This window comes from Petromyzon marinus, chromosome 1 (assembly GCF_048934315.1).
Source record: "Petromyzon marinus isolate PM22_M1 ecotype Great Lakes invasive population chromosome 1, UKy_Petmar_22M1.pri1.0, whole genome shotgun sequence".
NCBI classification, from domain to species: Eukaryota; Metazoa; Chordata; class Hyperoartia; order Petromyzontiformes; family Petromyzontidae; genus Petromyzon; species Petromyzon marinus.
This window is the reverse complement of record NC_133667.1, coordinates 24086041-24100832: the sequence shown is the minus strand read 5'-3', so window position 1 is coordinate 24100832 and position 14792 is coordinate 24086041. Positions and strand designations below refer to the sequence as shown.

The 14792-nt window shown below is 38.7% G+C and overlaps 1 long non-coding RNA gene across 1 annotated transcript; it reads right to left on the bottom strand.

Moving 5' to 3' along the window:
- Window positions 1-801: 801 nt before the first annotated feature.
- Window positions 802-13590, bottom strand: LOC142924162 (uncharacterized). Its single transcript, XR_012941325.1, has 2 exons — window positions 13265-13590; window positions 802-12703 (listed from the first exon to the last, which is right to left on the bottom strand). It is a non-coding gene; the product is annotated as an uncharacterized LOC142924162 (long non-coding RNA).
- Window positions 13591-14792: the final 1202 nt, after the last annotated feature.

The following is a 14792-nucleotide window of genomic DNA, read 5'->3' as shown; positions in this document are numbered from 1 at the left end:
TTTATTCTCATTCTACGTGACTTTACCGAAAGAACCAAAGAAGATGAATCCTTGCAGTCACGAAAGCTTTAAAAATAAGAATATCCTTTCACGCCCAATTTAGGCCATAAGACATTTCGTGAAAGGGTATTACAGTAACGTGTTACATTACAAACGCCATCACTGTAATGCCTTCCTTGTGTAAAGATTTATTAGATCGTGTGGTTTTTGAAAGCTGATATTTTCTAGACGCACAAAAGGCTATGACAGTACCGTATTATTTGTTGCAGGTAAGGATATGGTAAGAATCCACCCATCCTTGTAAGTAAAAAGACTGCCATCCAGTGGAAATATAGCTTATAACATGTGACCCTTGATTTATTTCCACACCAAGTTTCATACTCGAGTGTTTGTGTTGATTATTATGTATTGGCATCATTTGAAAACTGTGCTCCATGTTGTTAGAATATTATGGCACACTGGTCACACCTTCGTGAGCGATTGATGAGGCTAGACAGAACACAAGCCATAGTAACCAATGATATATCTGACTGGTGACCTTGTTCCTCACAAAGCATTATTCCCTTACACGTGCCAGAGATTGATTGCTGTATGATTCTTTTGAAACTGGCTGATAAAGCAACAAGATTTGCAAAAAAATCCAGAAAAATAATTGCTCAGTGCCATTAAAAAAGTCTCAATATGTGATAACATTATGATTGCATAACAGCATCGAAAGGAAATGTCAACAACTTATAATAAAGCTTGAATAAAGTGTAGTGTATACAGTATAGGAAACAATATAAAAAATAACCATCGCACTTCCAGTTTGTAATTTATTTATTTTTATTCCCTTATTTAATTATACAACTCTAATCAGGAATAAAACATGAAATATAACTGCTGTTCTCCACTAAGTAGCAGTGACGTCACCAGAACTTGTGCCAGGCTAGGTGCACGTTGTGGCCACATGAACATAATGAACACAATCCACATCTCAAGTGAGAACATTGGTCATGGAAAATAAATTAAAAACACAGCAGATTTTGAACTATATTACATTGTGAATATTAGTAAATACAGAAAATAGTATTTTAATGTGCATACTTTAAAAAAGACAATTCAAAATTCAGTAACTCTTCAAAACAACAAATTCTGCAAGTCAGATTTGCTTTTTTTACTCTTACATTTTCATGTTTGGACTGTCTTATATAATCCATCAACCCAGACCAGATATATTATTTTTCACGACCACCTGAGCTGGTATAACTTTAGTGATTGCCATTTATTTGCAGCCCACAAGTGAATTAAGTAATAACAATTTGAAATCAAATAATTTATTCGTATTACCCCTGTACATAAATTCATACGACTAAAAGTTTTGCTATCTTAAATAGTACCAATTTCTGATCTGGCCCATGGATTATAGAGCATTGGTGACTCGTGGTGATAGTATTGGAAATCTATTAAACTATAACAAAAATATTTTATCAGGTATGGCCCACTGAGGTATAAAGCTCTTTTTTTGAAGCGACCTGGCCATAAATGACAGCTGAACGAAGTGGCTTATCACGTGGAAATGTATCGCAGCCAAATACTCTAAATGCACGTGGATTCTAAATGTGCAGAGAAAAACCAGAGGATCATGAGAAAAATCCACGTGAGAACGGAAAACATGCAAACTATACAGGTGTCAGGGTTGTCTCCAACCAAAAGAGCATATGGATTTCACGCAGCTTCCCAGGAGAACTGGCGTAATTGTGCATTCTTAAGCATTGCTTTCCCTTTCCAATTTAAATTCATCCACCTGTACAATTCACCTGAGACCAGAACACGGGAGCCATGAGCTGCCAATGCAATACAGTAAACCGTCACTATTCACACGTTCTGGATTAGAGTAATTTAATGCATACTAATTCCCTATTCGCGACTGCCTGGACTCCAGTATTTGCGAGTGTACCTGCCAGACCACCGACACCAGGGAGGCGCGCACAGAATTTTTCAATTAAAACTGCGAAGATTAGGCACCCCCTTGGCTGCCAACTTTGTCCTCAGTCCCGCAATAATCCCGTGTACCACGAATAGACAATACCTTGCAGATTTTCTGAACTCGCTATTGTGCATTTTACTTGCTTGTTAATTGCTCCAATGAGAGAAGAAAGTGCATCTGCACTTTCCTCTCTCATCATCAAAGGTAATACAAACCATTGTTCTTTATAATTTAATCTTTATTTATTGTACAGAACATTCACCATTCCTCCGTGATGTTCACTCGTACCATGAACTTAACCCTATTTTCCCTATTGAACAAAATTGCTACATTCGCGAATTCTGCATTCGCGAGCGTTTTAAAAAACGTAACCCTCGCGAATCCATCTCAGAGCCACATTGGCTACAGTTACATTGACATCTATATGTAGCCAGGTGATGGGAGAGCATCGATCGACTTGAAAAGGTCTTTTCACAGACTTTGCAATTGTATTTGAGAGTGCGACACTTGTTCTGAAAGTGTCTTGTCAAGGCAAAGTGCATAGAAAAAAGCTTTTTACACTTTGAACATTTTTTTCTAGAATTTATGAGTGAACATGAGTCACCAAGTTGTACTTGGATATGTAGCTTTAATCACATATATGGCATCGCCAAATATTTTTACCAAACACAGTGATTCCTTTGTAGGAATCATCTATGTAATTGTACATTTCTTTCAGACGCATCTGACCAAGTGAATGGTGTTCTTTTATAATTCCATATATTGTACTATTTGCACAAACAATTGTTTCTGGAAGAGAATTCAGTGGAAAAATGTTGATCAGCTAACAACTTATCAAAGATTTTGCATGCAGTATTTTTATGAATCACTTCACCTGTTTGCTCATGGATCTTTTGACTTTCAACATTTGAACCAATACATTTTCCATTTTCAGAGTGTGTTAACACGAGTCACGAAATTGTACTTAGTCGTATACCTTTTGACGCACATTCGGCATTGCCAAAACCTATGGCCATACGTTTTGGTTGTGTAGGAGTTGTCGATGTAATTGTTCATGGCTGCTCGATATAATTGTGAATGTCATGATCTTACTGTGTCTTGGGACGTATTCTGGAACAAAAGTTCCATCCACAGTGCCACGAGCACACAGATCTGGGTTTGTAGAAGATGCTTCAGGAGAGGAACAATTCTGCTCGATAGGCAAGTGCTGAGAAGTTGAACAGGCATTCTTTTTCTGAAGCACTTCACTTATTTTACAAGAACTAAAAAACAATGCACGGTTTGCAACACCTTCCGTTTTCTCTTGGATCTTATGACTTTTGAAATTTGAGCCAATTAATTTTCCCTCTTTAGAGTGTGTCAAGATGTGAGTCACAAAATTGTACTTAGTTGTATACCTTTTGACACACATTCGGCATTGCCAAAACCTACGGCTATACGTTTTGGTTGTGTAGGAGTTGTCGATGTAATTGTTCATAGCTGCTCGATATAATTGTGAAAATGTCATTATCTCATTGTGTCTTGGGACGTATTCTGGAACAAAAGTTCCATCCACAGTGCCACGAGCACACAGATCTGGGTTTGTAGAAGATGCTTCAGGAGAGGAACAATTCTGCTCGATAGGCAAGTGCTGAGAAGTTGAACAGGCATTCTTTTTCTGAAGCACTTCACTTATTTTACTAGAACTAAAAAACAATGCACTGTTTACACCTTCCGTTTTCTCTTGGATCTTATGACTTTCGATATTTGAGCCAATTAATTTTCCAGTTTTAGAGTGTGTTAACATGTGAGCCACAAAATTGTACTTAGTTGTATACCTTTTGAAACACATTCGGCATTGCCAAAACTTACGGCCATACTTCTTGGTTATGTAGGAGTTGTCGATGTAATTGTTCATAGCTGTTCGATATAATTGTGAATATGTCATTATCTCACTGTATCTTGGGACAGATTCTTGAATAACAGTTCCATCCACAGTGCCACGAGCACACAGATCTGGGTTTGTAGAAGATGCTTCAGGAGAGGAACAATTCTGCTCTATAGGCAAGTGCTGAGAAGTTGAACAGGCATTCTTTTTCTGAAGCACTTCACTTATTTTACTAGAACTAAAAAACAATGTACTGTTTACACCTTCCGTTTTCTCTTGGATCTTATGACTTTTGAAATTTGAGGAAATACATTTTCCAGTTTTAGAGTGTGTTAACATGTGAGCCACAAAATTGTACTTAGTCGTATACCTTTTGACACACATTCGGCATTGCCAAAACTTACGGCCATACTTCTTGGTTATGTAGGAGTTGTCGTTGTAATTGTTCATAGCTGTTCGATATAATTGTGAATATGTCATTATCTCACTGTATCTTGGGACAGATTCTTGAATAACAGTTTCAGGCACAGTGCCAATAGCGCACAGATCTGAGTTTGTAGAACATGCTTCAGGAGAAAAACAATTCTGCTCCATAGGCAAGTGCTCAGAAGTTGAACAGGCATTATTTTCCTGAAGCACTGCACTCATTTCACCAGAACTGAAAAGCAATGCACTGTTCACACCACCTTCCGTTTTTTATTGAATCTTATGACTTTGGAAATTCTAGCCAAGGTATTTTCCAGTTTTGGAATGTGTTAACATGTGAGTTACAAAATTGTACTTATTTGTATACCTTTTGACACACATTCGGCATTGCCAAAACCTATGGCTATATGTTTTGGTTGTGTAGGAGTTGTCGATGTAATTGTTCATAGCTGCTCGATATAATTGTGAAAATGTCATTATCTCATTGTGTCTTGGGACGTATTCTGGAACAAAAGTTCCATCCACAGTGCCACGAGCACACAGATCTGGGTTTGTAGAAGATGCTTCAGGAGAGGAACAATTCTGCTCGATAGGCAAGTGCTGAGAAGTTGAACAGGCATTCTTTTTCTGAAGCACTTCACTTATTTTACTAGAACTGAAAAACAATGCACGGTTTACAACACCTTCCGTTTTCTCTTGGATCTTATGACTTTCGATTTTGAGCCAATTAATTTTCCCTCTTTAGAGTGTGTCAAGATGTGAGTCACAAAATTGTACTTAGTTGTATACCTTTTGACACACATTCGGCATTGCCAAAACCTACGGCTATACGTTTTGGTTGTGTAGGAGTTGTCGATGTAATTGTTCATAGCTGCTCGATATAATTGTGAAAATGTCATTATCTCATTGTGTCTTGGGACGTATTCTGGAACAAAAGTTCCATCCACAGTGCCACGAGCACACAGATCTGGGTTTGTAGAAGATGCTTCAGGAGAGGAACAATTCTCCTCTATAGGCAAGTGCTGAGAAGTTGAACAGGCATTCTTTTTCTGAAGCACTTCACTTATTTTACTAGAACTAAAAAACAATGTACTGTTTACACCTTCCGTTTTCTCTTGGATCTTATGACTTTTGAAATTTGAGGAAATACATTTTCCAGTTTTAGAGTGTGTTAACATGTGAGCCACAAAATTGTACTTAGTCGTATACCTTTTGACACACATTCGGCATTGCCAAAACTTACGGCCATACTTCTTGGTTATGTAGGAGTTGTCGTTGTAATTGTTCATAGCTGTTCGATATAATTGTGAATATGTCATTATCTCACTGTATCTTGGGACAGATTCTTGAATAACAGTTTCAGGCACAGTGCCAATAGCGCACAGATCTGAGTTTGTAGAACATGCTTCAGGAGAAAAACAATTCTGCTCCATAGGCAAGTGCTCAGAAGTTGAACAGGCATTATTTTCCTGAAGCACTGCACTCATTTCACCAGAACTGAAAAGCAATGCACTGTTCACACCACCTTCCGTTTTTTATTGAATCTTATGACTTTAGAAATTCGAGCGAAGGTATTTTCCAGTTTTGGAATGTGTTAACATGTGAGTTACAAAATTGTACTTATTTGTATACCTTTTGACACACATTCGGCATTGCCAAAACCTATGGCTATATGTTTTGGTTGTGTAGGAGTTGTCGATGTAATTGTTCATAGCTGCTCGATATAATTGTGAAAATGTCATTATCTCATTGTGTCTTGGGACGTATTCTGGAACAAAAGTTCCATCCACAGTGCCACGAGCACACAGATCTGGGTTTGTAGAAGATGCTTCAGGAGAGGAACAATTCTGCTCGATAGGCAAGTGCTGAGAAGTTGAACAGGCATTCTTTTTCTGAAGCACTTCACTTATTTTACTAGAACTGAAAAACAATGCACGGTTTACAACACCTTCCGTTTTCTCTTGGATCTTATGACTTTCGATATTTGAGCCAATTAATTTTCCCTCTTTAGAGTGTGTCAAGATGTGAGTCACAAAATTGTACTTAGTTGTATACCTTTTGACACACATTCGGCATTGCCAAAACCTACGGCTATACGTTTTGGTTGTGTAGGAGTTGTCGATGTAATTGTTCATAGCTGCTCGATATAATTGTGAAAATGTCATTATCTCATTGTGTCTTGGGACGTATTCTGGAACAAAAGTTCCATCCACAGTGCCACGAGCACACAGATCTGGGTTTGTAGAAGATGCTTCAGGAGAGGAACAATTCTCCTCTATAGGCAAGTGCTGAGAAGTTGAACAGGCATTCTTTTTCTGAAGCACTTCACTTATTTTACTAGAACTAAAAAACAATGCACTGTTTACACCTTCCGTTTTCTCTTGGATCTTATGACTTTTGAAATTTGAGGAAATACATTTTCCAGTTTTAGAGTGTGTTAACATGTGAGCCACAAAATTGTACTTAGTCGTATACCTTTTGACACACATTCGGCATTGCCAAAACTTACGGCCATACTTCTTGGTTATGTAGGAGTTGTCGTTGTAATTGTTCATAGCTGTTCGATATAATTGTGAATATGTCATTATCTCACTGTATCTTGGGACAGATTCTTGAATAACAGTTTCAGGCACAGTGCCAATAGCGCACAGATCTGAGTTTGTAGAACATGCTTCAGGAGAAAAACAATTCTGCTCCATAGGCAAGTGCTCAGAAGTTGAACAGGCATTATTTTCCTGAAGCACTTCACTCATTTCACCAGAACTGAAAAGCAATGCACTGTTCACACCACCTTCCGTTTTTTATTGAATCTTATGACTTTAGAAATTCGAGCGAAGGTATTTTCCAGTTTTGGAATGTGTTAACATGTGAGTTACGAAATTGTACTTATTTGTATACCTTTTGACACACATTCGGCATTGCCAAAACCTACGGCCATACGTTTTGGTTCTGTAGGAGTTGTCGATGTAATTGTTCATGGCTGCTCGATATAATTGTGAAAATGTCATTATCTCATTGTGTCTTGGGACGTATTCTGGAACAAAAGTTCCATCCACAGTGCCACGAGCACACAGATCTGGGTTTGTAGAGGATGCTTCAGGAGAGGAACAATTCTGCTCGATAGGCAAGTGCTGAGAAATTGAACAGGCATTCTTTTTCTGAAGCACTTCACTTATTTTACTAGAACTGAAAAACAATGCACGGTTTACAACACCTTCCGTTTTCTCTTGGATCTTATGACTTTCGATATTTGAGCCAATTAATTTTCCCTCTTTAGAGTGTGTAAAGATGTGAGTCACAAAATTGTACTTAGTTGTATACCTTTTGACACACATTCGGCATTGCCAAAACCTACGGCTATACGTTTTGGTTGTGTAGGAGTTGTCGATGTAATTGTTCATAGCTGCTCGATATAATTGTGAAAATGTCATTATCTCATTGTGTCTTGGGACGTATTCTGGAACAAAAGTTCCATCCACAGTGCCACGAGCACACAGATCTGGGTTTGTAGAAGATGCTTCAGGAGAGGAACAATTCTGCTCTATAGGCAAGTGCTGAGAAGTTGAACAGGCATTCTTTTTCTGAAGCACTTCACTTATTTTACTAGAACTAAAAAACAATGCACTGTTTACACCTTCCGTTTTCTCTTGGATCTTATGACTTTTGAAATTTGAGGAAATACATTTTCCAGTTTTAGAGTGTGTTAACATGTGAGCCACAAAATTGTACTTAGTCGTATACCTTTTGACACACATTCGGCATTGCCAAAACTTACGGCCATACTTCTTGGTTATGTAGGAGTTGTCGTTGTAATTGTTCATAGCTGTTCGATATAATTGTGAATATGTCATTATCTCACTGTATCTTGGGACAGATTCTTGAATAACAGTTTCAGGCACAGTGCCAATAGCGCACAGATCTGAGTTTGTAGAACATGCTTCAGGAGAAAAACAATTCTGCTCCATAGGCAAGTGCTCAGAAGTTGAACAGGCATTATTTTCCTGAAGCACTTCACTCATTTCACCAGAACTGAAAAGCAATGCACTGTTCACACCACCTTCCGTTTTTTATTGAATCTTATGACTTTAGAAATTCGAGCGAAGGTATTTTCCAGTTTTGGAATGTGTTAACATGTGAGTTACGAAATTGTACTTATTTGTATACCTTTTGACACACATTCGGCATTGCCAAAACCTACGGCCATACGTTTTGGTTCTGTAGGAGTTGTCGATGTAATTGTTCATGGCTGCTCGATATAATTGTGAAAATGTCATTATCTCATTGTGTCTTGGGACGTATTCTGGAACAAAAGTTCCATCCACAGTGCCACGAGCACACAGATCTGGGTTTGTAGAGGATGCTTCAGGAGAGGAACAATTCTGCTCGATAGGCAAGTGCTGAGAAATTGAACAGGCATTCTTTTTCTGAAGCACTTCACTTATTTTACTAGAACTGAAAAACAATGCACGGTTTACAACACCTTCCGTTTTCTCTTGGATCTTATGACTTTCGATATTTGAGCCAATTAATTTTCCCTCTTTAGAGTGTGTCAAGATGTGAGTCACAAAATTGTACTTAGTTGTATACCTTTTGACACACATTCGGCATTGCCAAAACCTACGGCTATACGTTTTGGTTGTGTAGGAGTTGTCGATGTAATTGTTCATAGCTGCTCGATATAATTGTGAAAATGTCATTATCTCATTGTGTCTTGGGACGTATTCTGGAACAAAAGTTCCATCCACAGTGCCACGAGCACACAGATCTGGGTTTGTAGAAGATGCTTTAGGAGAGGAACAATTCTGCTCGATAGGCAAGTGCTGAGAAGTTGAACAGGCATTCTTTTTCTGAAGCACTTCACTTATTTTACTAGAACTAAAAAACAGTGCACTGTTTACACCTTCCGTTTTCTCTTGGATCTTATGACTTTTGAAATTTGAGGAAATACATTTTCCAGTTTTAGAGTGTGTTAACATGTGAGTCACAAAATTGTACTTAGTCGTATATCTTTTGACACACATTCGGCATTGCCAAAACTTACGGCCATACTTCCTGGTTATGTAAGAATTGTCGATGTAATTGTTCATAGCTGTTCGATATAATTGTGAATATGTCATTATCTCACTGTATCTTGGGACATATTCTTGAATAACAATTTCAGGCACAGTGCCCATAGCGCACAGATCTGGGTTTGTAGAAGATGCTTCAGGAGAAAAACAATTCTGCTCCATAGGCAAGTGCTCAGAAGTTGAACAGGCATTATTTTCCTGAAGCACTTCACTAATTTTATTGGAATTGAAAAACATTGCACTGTTCAAACCACCTTCAGTTATTTCTTGAATATTATGACTTTCGATATTTGAGCCAATTAATTTTCCCTCTTTAGAGTGTGTCAACATGTGAGTCACAAAATTGTACTTAGTCGTATACCTTTTCACACACATTCGGCATTGCCAAAACTTACGGCCATACTTCTTCGTTATGTAGGAGTTGTCGATGTAATTGTTCATAGTTGTTCGATATAATAGTGAATATGTCATTATCTCATTGTGTCTTGGGACGTATTCTGGAACAAAAGTTCCATCCACAGTGCCACGAGCACACAGATCTGGGTTTGTAGAAGATGCTTCAGAAGAACAATTTTGTTCCATAGGCAAGTGCTCAGAAGTTGAACAGGCATTATTTTCCTGAAGCACTTCACTAATTTTATTGGAATTGAAAAACATTGCACTCTTCACACCACCTTCAGTTTTTTGTTGAATCTTATGACTTACGATATTTGAGCCAATGCATTTTCCAGTTTTAGAGTGTGTCAACATGTGAGTCACAAAATTGTACTTAGTTGTATACCTTTTGACACACATTCGGCATTGCCAAAACCTACGGCCATACTTTTTGGTTATGTAGGAGTTGTCGATGTAATTGTTCATAGCTGCTCGATATAATTGTGAATATGTCATTATCTCATTGTGTCTTGAGACGTATTCTGGAATAATAGTTTCACCCACAGTGCCACGAGCACACAGATCTGGGTTTGGAGAAGATGCTTCAGGAGAGGAACAATTCTGCTCGATAGGCAAGTGCTGAGAAGTTGAACAGGCATTATTTTCCTGAAGTTCTTCACTTATTTGATTGGAATTGAAAAACATTGCACTGTTCAAACCACCTTCAGTTATTTCTTGAATATTATGACTTTCGATATTTGAGCCAATTAATTTTCCATCTTTAGAGTGTGTCAACATGTGAGTCACAAAATTGTACTTAGTTGTATACCTTTTGACACACATTCGGCATTGCCAAAACCTACGGCCATACTTCTTGGTTATGTAGGAGTTGTCGATGTAATTGTTCATAGCTGCTTGATATAATTGTGAAAATTTCATCATCTCACTGTGTCTTGGGACGTATTCTGGAACAAAAGTTCCATCCACAGTGCCACGAGCACACAGATCTGGGTTTGTAGAAGATGCTTCAGAAGAACAATTTTGTTCCATAGGCAAGTGCTCAGAAGTTGAACAGGCATTATTTTCCTGAAGCACTTCACTAATTTTATTGGAATTGAAAAACATTGCACTCTTCACACCACCTTCAGTTTTTTGTTGAATCTTATGACTTACGATATTTGAGCCAATGCATTTTCCAGTTTTAGAGTGTGTCAACATGTGAGTCACAAAATTGTACCTTGTTGTATACCTTTTGACACACATTCGGCATTGCCAAAACCTACGGCCATACTTTTTGGTTATGTAGGAGTTGTCGATGTAATTCTTCATAGCTGCTTGATATATTTGTGAAAATGTCACTATCTCATTGTGTTTAGGGATACATTCTAGAATAACAATTTCATTAACTGGAGTGCACTGCTTAGTAGGCAACTTCTCGCAAGATGAGCATGGGCTATTTTTCTGAACTCCTTCACCTTTTATACTAGGACTAAAAAGCAATGCCTTGTTTTCAACATCTATAGATTGCTTTTCGATCGGACACTTTTCTAAATTAAAGTCAATGTCTTTTCCAGCTTCGCAGTGTGTTATCATGTGAGTAATCAAATTGTACTTTGTCATATACCCCTTGTTACAAAGACGGCGTTGCCAAAGCTTCTGACCAAGGAAGGAATTATCTACGTAATTAGTCATATCTGCTGGATTTATTTGTCGAATAGTTTGTTTTTCATTTTGTTTTGGAACACGTTTTTGAATAATGGTTTCAACTACATTACTTGCACATGTGTTTACGTTTTCAGCAGTATCATCAACAGAATGCATACCTTGCGTAGCAGATAAATTATCACAAGTTGAAGATATACTACTTTTCTGAAGTGAGTAATTGGTTTTGCTTTGACAGATAAGCAAAACACATTTTGTCATATCAGATTGCTCTTGAATCGAACAACAATCTGTCTTGATTACTGCAACATCCAGGGGTAGTGTGTTAGAAAGCATGGCGTTTACATCACAAATAGCATCTTGGAGGCACGGTTTTAAATTGTCCTCTTGCATCAAATCTGATAAATGTGATGTGATATTTTTTGAGGCTTTATATTCTTCAACCATCGCCAACTTCTTGGTTTGTCCATGTTCACCGGCACAATGTGATGTATTTATTTGACTATTTATGACCTTTCCGTCAAAGTAATGTGTACCATCTTGCATGCCTTTCTCTGCTTTAGTATTTGCATTGGATGGACTGGCTGTACAAAAAAATATATTTTCTCTAACCTCTTCATTACCAATGCCAGGCAACTCAACATTTGTGTCTTGCTCATAGTTTTCCAGCAATAAATTGTTTTCATTTCTGAGTACATCCTTATATGGACCCTGAGATTCTCGTAAATGTGTGTTTGGGTGACATGTATTGACTGCTTCATAAGCTGCTTCATGTGTTAGTACATCTGCACAGCTTTCAGTTGTCCATTCCTTAGATGGCTCGTGGTATGGTTTATTTACAATCGGTTTTGATTCGGAACCAGTGCCACTGTCAAAATAATCGTTAAGTGCTGAAACAGATAAACTGTCAAATTTTGGCAATGGTGAGATAGCATCACTATCAGAATCATCTGCACTGTTATTAATCTCATCACCACACATTATATCATATACAGGCGATGCTGCAATCTTCATGTAATTGATCAGATGTACTCCTTCGTTACTTTCTTCAGCCTCATAAAGCTCACTGGTGCAGAAAAAGCCATCAACTGCATCTTGGCTATTGAGTTGACATCTGGCTTCAGCATTCAAAACTTCCTCCATAAATTTAGCATTGCTCAAGTCCAGCTGTTGCTGGTCATCATGAGAAGATCCACTAGAGACACCGGGCATATCACAAGTGGTGGTAGCAAGTCCAATCAAGTCCTCTTCATCACAAACATCAGCATCCTGATGGTGAGGCGATGTTAAACAGTCTTCTGTAGACATTTTGATTGCTCCGGGTAGATAAGAGTTCTGATATGTGCACAAAAAAGCAATAGAAACACATGTTTAATAGCAAAATACATTGGAAGAAGAGTACAGGCAGTATACTCTTTGGTTCTTTCGGTAAAGTCACGTAGGTAGACAAATAAATAAAAAAAATATCACGACGTTTTGATGGCAACCCAAGCGGTGGTCCTCAGGCGGAAAAAAAAATCCAGCGAGAGAGTTGTTACAACAAGATTGGACTTACGAACGGGTCTCAGGAACTGAGGTAAACTTTTATGATGGGGGGAAAACTGGGTGAGATGATGAAAAGCTGAGTATTGCATTTAAGAATATTAAGCCACTAAGGACAGATTACAGCAAGTCCATGGTCCAATTCAAACGACCACGCGGTAATCTCTGCATTTACCAACGCAGGCTATGAGTAAAGTAGGAATTTGAGACCAAGTGAGTACCACATGAATTGACACAAGTTATCATTTATGCAAGGTATAGTACCTACATAAAATAACAAAACATTTAACCGTCTCTGATTATTTTATAGCATGGTGACCCCCCCCCCCCCATCCCTCCTCGCCATAACTTTACCTTGCAAGAGGTGACGAGTCGAAGCTCCCGCACTCCTCGGTTCAAGAGAGGTTACAGTACGGTCATTGTTGCATACGGTACTCTCACGATCGTGATGGTACCTGGAAAATAAGCAGGTGGACACCAATTATCATGCTCACCCCGAGCTATACATGCTTTGATTACATGCATTGTCTTTGTACCGTTCGCCTTTTGGCCTTTTTCTCTGGTCTAACACTGGTGAGACAAGGCGATAAAGAAGGTTGTCTCTGGTGTAGGCCAAGCAGTTTCAAAGACAATGCATTAATAATCAGAACATATTTGTTTGCATGTTCACCACAAGTACGTGTGATTAATGCAGACTTGATTCTTTGCTGGTCTAACACTGGTGAGACAAGGCGATAAAGAAGGTTGTCTCTGGTGTAGGCCAATCAGTTTCAAAGACAATGCCATATATCGTCAGAACATATTTGTTTGCATGTTCACCACAACTACGTGTGATTAATGCAGACTTGATTCTTTGCTGGTCTAACACTGGTGAGACAAGGCGATAAAGAAGGTTGTCTCTGGTGTAGGCCAAGCAGTTTCAAAGACAATGCATTAATAATCAGAACATATTTGTTTGCATGTTCACCACAAGTACGTGTGATTAATGCAGACTTGATTCTTTGGTAAAGGTAGCTACAGTATTCTTTGTGTCTTTCGGTAAAGTCACGTAGATAGGTTCAAATTAATTTAAAAATAAATAAATAAAAACTACGACGTTTCGATTGATACGTAGTTGTTTTGTTGTTTAAAACATGCCAATTCGTCACGAGTACAGCACTAACCGGTAACTGGGGAGCAAATCCACAACATTTACAATCTGAGTACGACGTTTCGCCAGTAATTACAACTAGCTTCATGAGGCAACAGCCAGATTTGTTGAGAAATCCTTCCGTTTCGTTCCTTAAATAGAGGCGTAGATGTGATGACGTTACTTGTGTGTCCTTGCGAACATAAATGACTATGGGTAATCCCTTGCCGATTGTCGTTACTCACTGGACCACCAATTGACTTCCCCCCACAACTATGCTAATACAGACAATAGTTACAACAGCAATTTATTATATACACCTCAATTGTTGTGGATTCTGAGTCGTGCCTGAGGGGAATCTGGCCCAGACGGCGTGCTTGCTCACACACGAAGTGAGTTGTCCACGCCGCTCAGTGCTGCCTTGGTGTTTGTTATCAGTGTTTGTCGACGTTAATTGTCAGTTGTTTGATGTCTTCTTTCGCGTTGGTTATACATGTAATTTTTTTTTTGCAAACGAAGCTCCTCAGTGGGGTAAAACCGCATGCGCGCTCGACCCCAAAGAGATTTTAAAGAGGCGGGAAAACTCTTGGCCAATCAGAGAGCGAGGAATCCGGCTCCTCCCACTCCTGGGGGGCGATGCCAATCAAAGCCAACGGGGTGGGGTCAGCGCGAGACGGTGCAGAGGTGACGGATGAGAGGGGTGGCAGGGCCCTAGTGCGAGGGGTGAAACTTGCACGTGGCGCAGTGGGTGTC